Source organism: Echinops telfairi, unplaced genomic scaffold (assembly GCF_000313985.2).
Source record: "Echinops telfairi isolate 266 unplaced genomic scaffold, ASM31398v2 ScPeMD7_7400;HRSCAF=8409, whole genome shotgun sequence".
Taxonomy (NCBI): Eukaryota; Metazoa; Chordata; class Mammalia; order Afrosoricida; family Tenrecidae; genus Echinops; species Echinops telfairi.
In genome coordinates this window covers 62,380,650-62,389,518 of record NW_022111300.1, presented here as the reverse complement: position 1 = coordinate 62,389,518, position 8,869 = coordinate 62,380,650, and the positions used below count along the sequence as shown (strand labels likewise).

Sequence of the window (8,869 nt, the reverse complement as noted above, 5' to 3'; positions counted from 1 at the left end):
CCTTGGAGCCATTCGATTGTGGGGGCTGGTACCCAACAACCTATGGCACATCCATTTTAACACCTGTGCTTGTTAGATAATCTGTTGTCCATTTGAGACTTAAGAGTGAAGGGGTGGAATCTAGCCTGTCAATCAGGTCATATCTTGATGGCATCATTTGGAGGCACTAAGAAGATAAATAGCTCAGAGGCGGACAAAGACACACTCCCTTCGAGACATTCCTGTGGACAAAACACATGGAGGTATGCTAGAGCCCTGGAACTAAGGGAGCCATGCATAGACCCCTGCCAGCGCTGTGATGCTGCTTTTGCCACTGGATCCACAATACTTTCCATCCACTGGCCTGTGATCTTCCTGCATTCGGTGTCATTGCAAGTGTTCCATGAGTTTGAAGAGGAATTTATAGGTTGGTATCAGGCATTTGGGCTAATATCGGACTTACGGACTTGATCTGGACTCGGCCGGATGTTTCTCAATATTGAATTGCTCTTGTATATAAAACTCTTTATAACACATATATGAGTATCCCTGGATTTGCTTCTCTGGTCTACACAGACTAACACAACAGCCTCATCTGTGATCACTGTGATGTGGGGAGAGAAGACAGAAGAATGGAGAAATGCCAATTAAATGCTCCCATCCAATAAATGTAATGAAGGTGATGTGTGCCATGTCCAGGGTCACATACGGTTGCAAGTCACTTGGCCATGTTCAACTCCAAGGGACTAGAAAGTCTCCTTATGCCATGAGAAATAGATAAGAATTGGATAATGAGGAGAAGGTTGTTCGTGTACTGGCCTATCATTAGAAAATCCAGGAGACCTTTCATCTATTCTTTGATTATCAAATTTTAAAAATGTATAATTATCCCCAAATGATATTTTCTTTAGTATGACAGTGATTAAATAAATTTGGTAAATGCTTCAAGTATTGCCACAAAAGTAATAAGTTACTATTTATAATCCATAAGCCAGTACAGTCAACGCTTCAGAAATATGAGCTCGTTCAATGCTTAAGAGAAACTTTATTTGGTTTTCCTTTATGACGAGTCATATGAAGAATAGTGATCCCCAAAGACATTCACATCCGAGTCCCTAGAACCTATGAGTGTGTTGTGTTACATGATAAGAGAGAATTAAGATTGCTTGTGAAACCTAATTACCTGACATTGAAATAAGGTGATCAACCAGGGTCATTTGGGTGAGGCCAATATAATCATGAGGAGCCTACAGAGCAGTGGTTTTCAACCTGTGGGTCGCGACCCCTTTGGGGATCAAATGACCTTTTCCCAGGGGTCGCCCGATTCATAACAGTAGCAAAATTACAGTGATGAAGTAGCAACGAAAATAATTTTATGGTTGGAGGGTCAACACAACATGAGGAACTGCATGAAAGGGTTGCGGCATTGACGCTTACAGTGGTTGAGAACCACTGCTCTGGAGTAGTAGAAGATGACAGGAGAGGTGGTTGGAACGGGAGATGGCACTACGAGGAATCGCAGCATGATCATGCTGCTGTTGACAGTGGGGAAAGGGGGCCACAAGCCAATGACCATGAGAAACCACCACAAACTGGCAAAGACTGTTTCCCCTAGAACCCCAGAAGGATATAGCTTTTCTAACACGTGATTTATTTCTATGAGATTAATTTTGCACTTCTTTTTTAAAAATCATTTTATTGATGGCTCATACAGCTCTTATCATAATCCATACATCCATCCATTGTATCCAGCACATTTGTACATCTGTTGCCATCATCGTTCTCAAAACAATTATTTTCTACTTGAGCCCTTGGAACTCTTTAATTTCTTTTCTTTTTAAAAAAAATCATTTTATTGAGCGCTCATACAGCTCTTACCACAATCCATACACACATCTATTGTGTCAAGCATATTTGTAAATCTGTTGCCCTCATCATTTTCAAAATATTTTCTTTCTACTTGAGCCCTTGGTATCAGTTCATTTCCCTCCCTCCCCCACCCCCCACTTCCTTATGAACCCTTGATAATTTTTTTCCCATTTCTTTTACTGGCTAACATCTCCCTTCACCCATTTTTCTGTTTTCCTTCCCACTGGGAGGGGGTTATATGTAGGTCATTGTGATCAGTTGCCTCTTTCTCCCCCCACCTTCCCCTTCCCCTCCTGGTATCTCTATTCTCATTATTGGTCCTGAGGGGTTTATCTGTCCTGGATCTCCTGTGTTTCCAGTTCTTATCTGTATCAGTATATGTGCTCTGGTCTAGCCAGATTTGTAAGCTAGAATTGGAGTCATGATAGTGGGAGTGGGGGGAGCATTAAAGAACTAGAGGAAAGTTGTATGCTTCATCGGTGCTATACTGCACCCTGACTGGCTTGTCCCTTCCTTGGGACCCTTCTGTAAGGGGATGTCCAATTGTTTACAGATTGGTTTTGGGTTCTCCACTCCCCGCTCTCCCTTATTCGCATTAATAATATTTTTTGTTCTAGGTGTTTTATGCCTGACTGGATTCCCTAACTTACAACAGAGGGAATCTGGAAAGCTAATATTCCACGGTAGGAAAGACACCAATTTGGTAAATTAGAGATAAAGCCCAAGTACATTATCCTGCTGTTTTATTTTTTAATAATACTTTTATTGGAACCTCTTACATCTCTTATCACAAATCCATACATTCATCCAGTGTGTCAAGCACATTTGCACATATGCTGCCATCATCACTTTCAAAGTATTCTCTTCCCACTTGAGCCCCTGATATCAGCTCCCCATTTCTTCCCCATCCCTCCCCTGCCCGCCTGCCCTCATGAACCCTTGATAAGTTATAGATTATTTTTTCATATCTTACATTGTCCTCCATCGCCCCTCACCCACTTTTCCGTTATTTGTCCCCCTGGGAGGGGATTATAGATTGATTCCTGTGATCAATTCCCCCTTTCTCCCCCGACCCTCCTGTAATTCTCCTGGTATCTCTCATCTCATTGATGGCCCTGAGGGGTTTATCTACCCTGGATTCTCTGTGTTGCAGGCTCTTATCTGTAGCAGTGTGCATGTTCTGGCCTAATCCGATTTGTAAGGTAGAATTGAGGTCATGATAACGGGGGAAAATGAAGCACCAAAGAGCTAGAGGAAAGTTGTGTGTTTCATCTGTGCTGTACTGCACCCTGACTGGCTCATCTCTTCCATATGAGCCCTCTGTGAGGGGATGTCCAATTGTCTACAGATGGGCATTGGGTCTCCACTCCATGGCTCCCCCATTCACGTTAGGTATGGTTTTACTCTGGGTCTTAGATGCCTGATACCTGAATGCTCTTTAGAGGAAAAGATGGCAAAACCTCAGTTCTGGTACTTTGGACTTGTTGCCAGGAGAGATCAGTCCCTGGCAAAGGACATCATGCTTGGTAAGTAGAGGGGCAGCGAAAAAGAGGAAGACCCTCAATGAGATGAATTGTCATGGTGGCTGTAACAATGGGCTCAAACATAGGAACAATTGTGAGAATGGCAAAGGACTGGGCAGAGTTTTATTCACAACGTGCATAGAGTTGCTGTGGGTCAGACATGACTTGCTGGCCCCTGACAACAACAAAATGGAGCAGGGTGTGACTAGGCTTGTCCTCGAAAGAGTGCACTGGAAAGTGACTTGCTGCAGATGTCCAGCTCAAACACTGCCATCGAGTTGGCTCTGTCTCACAATGACCTTAGAGGGCAGAATGGAGCTGTCCCTCGGGGTTTCTGAGGCTGTAAATCTTTGCAGGAGTAGGTGGCAGCCTCATCTTTCTCCCTCTGGGAGGCTGGTGGATTTGAACTGCTGACTTTGCGATAGGAAGTCAAGTTCCTGGTCAAGTGCAACACCAGGGCTCCTACTGCAGATGTCGTTAGGTTACAATTTAACATCTTATCACTTGTTTTCTCTTTTGACCCATTTTTAATTTGTCCTCATTTTTCTCATTGTCTGCTTTCTTTTGGATTGAGATTTGTCTGTGTTTTAGTTTGTGGTTCTCATTGCAGGTTTTTGTAAGATTTTCTTCATATTAAATACAGGATACGTGACTCTAAAGAAACTATCACTAAATCAATGGTTTCTCACCATTATGGCAAGGGAGCTTAAGGAGAAGTGGAGAGCTAATAATGGGTACAAGAATGAAAAAAAGTTCTAAATGGATTGTGATCATGAATGCACAACTCTTTTTCTTCCATATATATTTTTTTCTTTATTCAAACTTCTTTTTTATTATTAAAGGATCATTTTATTGGGGGATCTTACAACTCATTACAATCCTACATCTATTGCATCAGCCATATTTGTACATATGTTGCCATCATTCTTTTCTAGACATTTACTTTCTGTAGAGCTCCTCTTTTTTCCCCTCCCCACCCCTCACCCTCATGACCCCTTGATAGATTATAAATTTTATTATTTTCGTATCTCACACTGACCACTGTCTCCCTTCCTCCATGGTTTCTGTTGTTCCTCCCCCTAGAGAGGGGTGTGTGCTTATGTGTCGATCGTTGCAATCGGTTCTCCTTCTTCCCTTCCCCCTACTCCCACCCCACCCTTCCCCTACTCTTGTGGTACCACTATTCCAATTTCTGTTCCTGGATTCTGTGTGTCATGAGTTCCCATCTCTTATCTATACCTGCCAAGAAGGAAAAAGATAAGTCGGTCTAGACTCTACATTGGCACACCAAGCCCTGAGGATGACGCCCTGCATGGAGCTGCTAAGACACAGAGAGGACTGTAGGACTGACAACAGCTCATGACATGTTGTCCCCAAGCTGGAGCATACTGCAACAGAGGACAATACTGGGGGACATGGTGGGGAGGTAGGGCGGTCTGACTCCCTGCAGCGGGGCAAACCAAGAAGGGAACATAATAGATCAACAAATGGGGCAAAGCAAAGCCACAAAGCCCCTAAAGAACCCCCAAAATAGACTTCAAGCTAAGGGGGGGGGGGCGGGGCGCTCCCAGAATTCCCCCAGGACCAATTGGGTGATAGCCATCGAGGTCAGTGGACAGACCTGGAATTATGTATGTTTTCTCTCTCTCAATCTTTCGTTTTCTTTTTGTTTGGTCTATATCATTGTTGCTTTGCCTATTTTCTCTAAGATAGGCATGGGAAGCAAGTCCCAGAGGGACTTGGGGGGAGAAAGTGGCGGGGGAAGGGTGAGGTGAGCAAACAACTGCCATAGACAGGGGAACAACTGGGGAAATAAAATCAACTAGGAGGATGTAGAGATCCTGAGGCTGTTGAAGCAACAGCAATCTGGCTAAGAGGAAGTACTGAGGCAGAAGTAGAGGGGAACATGATGGTGGGACAGGAGGAAGGCAAAAGGAAACAGAGGGGGCCCGTGGCGAAAGTGCGGCTGCTGTGGAAGTGCGGCCGCCTGCGCTGCACTCAGGACCCCCTGCCGGAGGCTGTGGGCGGCGACATGCAGCAGCTGGACCAGCTGGCAGTTCTCAGCCCTGACAGAAGTGCTTTTCCACTTCCTGACGGAGCCAAAAGAGGTAGAGCGGTTTGTGGCTCAGCTCTCGGACGTTGCCACCACCAACCAGACCAGCCTCGGCCGCTCAGAAGCATCGTGAAGAGTCTCCTGCTGCTTCCAACTGGAAAGTATCAGAAAGGAAGCAAAAAAAAGAGAAGAAAAAAAGTCCATAATTCTACCACCTTCACATCAAAACAAAATGCTGGCTGCCTGTGTTTAGAAAGACTTGAATGACCAAGAAGGCAGGAAGTGACAAAGGAAAGGCGCCCCACCCTGTCCCTTTGTCCCTTTCCAGAGAGCCCCACTGCTTATCTGCGCAGGGAGCAACTCTGCTTGCCCACTGAGCTCCTAGGTAAGGCGTTCTAGGAGGGGCTTCAGGAACTTGTGGAAATGGAATTAAAAGTACTGAAATGACGCACTTGAAGCCCCCTCGACTCCACTGCTTTTTATTTACACAGTGTATTACACAGAATACACTGCTTTTTATTTACATCAGCAACAAAAAGGAAACAGAGGAAGCATCTAGGAAACAAAGCTATGGATAGAGGTATAAACATAGGTGTGTACATATGTAAATACATTAATCCACAAAAATAGAGGTATTGGCCTATGTACCTATATTTATATGGCAATACACTGAGATAGTGGATGGACTTCAGGCCTCTGCTCATACCCTCCCTCAACACAAAAACACTTTGTTCTAACAAACTGGCATTCTGTGATGCTCACAATCCCGTAACTATCGCAGAAGACAAAATGGGTGCTTAAGCAAATGTGGTAAAGAAAGCAGATGGTGCCGGCTATTAAAAAATACAGCGTCTGGGGTCTTAAAGCCTTGAAATTGAACAAGTGGTCATCTAGCAGAGAAGCAAAAAGTCCACATGGAAGAAGTACACCAGCTGGTGCATTCATGAGGTGTCATCGGGACCAGTAACAGGCATCAGAAGACCCATAACAAACAAACAAAACCATATGTTTGAGAATGCGGGGGATTGACGCAGAGACCCAAAGCCCATTTGTAGACAATGGAACACCCCCACACAGAGGGGCCACAGGGGAGGGATAAGTCAACCAGGGTTCAGTAAAGCACTGGTGAAACACACAATATGCCTCTGGTCCCTTGAGACTCCTTCAACCCCCACTATTTTGACCTCAGTACTGCTTCTCAATTCAAACTAGACCAGAGCATGAACTCTTTGTTAATGTATTTAAACCATTGAATTGTATGGCATGTGAATTACATGTCAATACAATTTTTTAAGGACTAGTTTTATTTGTTACGTGCAGAAAACCAGGCATGTGCACTAGCTCCACTTGGTGGTGAGTTCTTGGACCAAGACCTTTTCCAGCTTGGCAATACAAGCCACTGATTTGGTGCCCAGGATATCACCACACCGGTGGTGGAGGATCTCATCATGTCTGTCATTGCAGTTGGTCCTGATGGCTTCCACCAGCTTAGCCAGGGCTACTTTGTCTTCTGAGTTCACCTATGTGAAGGTGATGGTGGTGCAGGCCTTTATGTTCACCAGGCACCCCAGCCAGGCCTTGATCTTGATGATGCAGTGTGGGGACCACCATTTTATGGCACAGGTCTTCCGGGAGGAAGACGCCAGCTCAATGGGGTCCATGCTATGTGCAGTCACCACCAGCTAAGCCTTATTATTCTTCACCAGGATGGTGACAGTGTTGAGCCCTGGCTCACAGGTCAGGGGGCCTCATGGTGGGGGGAACCCCGTTGCCAACAGCCTCTTCTCAGCCGGGACCAGCAGCCTCTGTTTCTTCTCAGGCTTTGTCTCAGCAGGTACTTGTGGGCCAGCTTCTGCAGCTGAGTCCAGGGCCTGGGAGAACTGGCTGATTGCGGGCAGCACCTTCAGCCACTTGAACAGAATGGCCCGTCCAGCCACTGCAGCCGGATACAAAGGGTCAGGTCCCTCTTGGGCTGGATGTCTTGGCAGCTGCCACAGTTCTTGGACTACTTCTTGAACAGGGTGTTCGCAACCTTCTTGGCTTCTTTCTTCTTGGCAGTGGTGGGTGCTAGGGCAACCTTCTTTCCCTTGGCCTTCTTCCCTTTCGGCATCTTGGCTGGCTGAACCAATTTATTATTACCACTTTGTAAAAATTATTGTTGCTAGGTGCTGTCGATTTGGTTTTGACACAGTGAGACCCGTGTTCAACAGAACCAAACACCAGCCAGTCCTGCACCATCCTCACAATTGTAATGTTTGAACCCATTGTTGCAGCAACTATGTCAATCCAGTTCACTAATGGTCTTCTTTACCAAGCCCGGCGTCCTTTCCAGGGACTGCTTGCTCCTGGTAATATGTCCAAAGCGCAAGAGACAAAGTCTTGCCTTCCTCCCCTCTAAAGGGCATTCTGACTGTACTCCTTCCAAGACAGATTTGTTTGTTCTTTTGACAGGTCATGGTACCTTCAGGATTCTTCACCAGCACCAAAGTTCAAATGCATTTCTTCTTTCCATCTTCTTTATGTCCAATTGTCACATGTATAGGAGGTGATTGGCAATACGATGTTTTGGGTCTGGCACACATTTGTCCTCAAAATGAAACCTTTCCTCTTCAACACTTTAGAGAGATCTTGTGCAGCTGATTTAATTAATGTAATGCTTTGTTTGATCTCTTGGCTATTGCTTCTGTGAGCATGGATCATAGATTCTAGCAAGATGAAATTCTTGACACGTTCAATCTTTTACCTACTGCTCCAGGTATAAGGATTTTGGTCTTCTTCAGATTGGATTGTAAGCCAGACTGAAGGCTACAATCCTTGATCTCCTCACTTTAAGCAGGCAAAGTTGTGTTTTCTGAATATCATAAATTGTGGGTAAGCCTTCCTCCAATCCTGTTGCCACATTCTTCATATAATCCAACTTCTCTGATGATTTGTTCACCATACAGATAGAATAAGTATGGTAAGAAGATCCAACCCTGAGGCACACCTTTCCTGATTTTAAACCATGAAATATTCCCTTGATCTGTTCGATCAGTTGCTTCTATGCACATGAGCACAGTCTATGGTTCTGGAATTCCCATTCTCAGTGTTATCCATAGTTGTGATCCACACAGTCGAATGCCTTTGCGTAATCAACAAAACACAAGTAAATCTTTTTATGGTATTCTCTGCTTTCAGCCAAGATCCATTTTACATCAGCAATGATATCCTTTGTTCCATGTTCTCTTCTGAATCCAGTTTGAATTTCTGTCAGCTCTCAGTCAATGTACTGCTGCAACCATTTTTCATGATCTTCAGCAAAATTTTACTTGCAGGTGATATCAATGTTTTGTTTAGTAATTTCAGCATTGTCTTACCTTCCCGACACAACCGCTGAAGACAAAGCGGGTGAATAAGCAAATGTGGTGAAGAAAGCTGATAGTGCCCGGCTATCAAAAGATATAGC

General features: G+C 44.6%; 1 pseudogene; it reads right to left on the bottom strand.

Moving 5' to 3' along the window:
* Nucleotides 1-6,761: 6,761 nt before the first annotated feature.
* LOC115871639 lies at nucleotides 6,762-7,534 on the bottom strand (annotated as a pseudogene).
* Nucleotides 7,535-8,869: the final 1,335 nt, after the last annotated feature.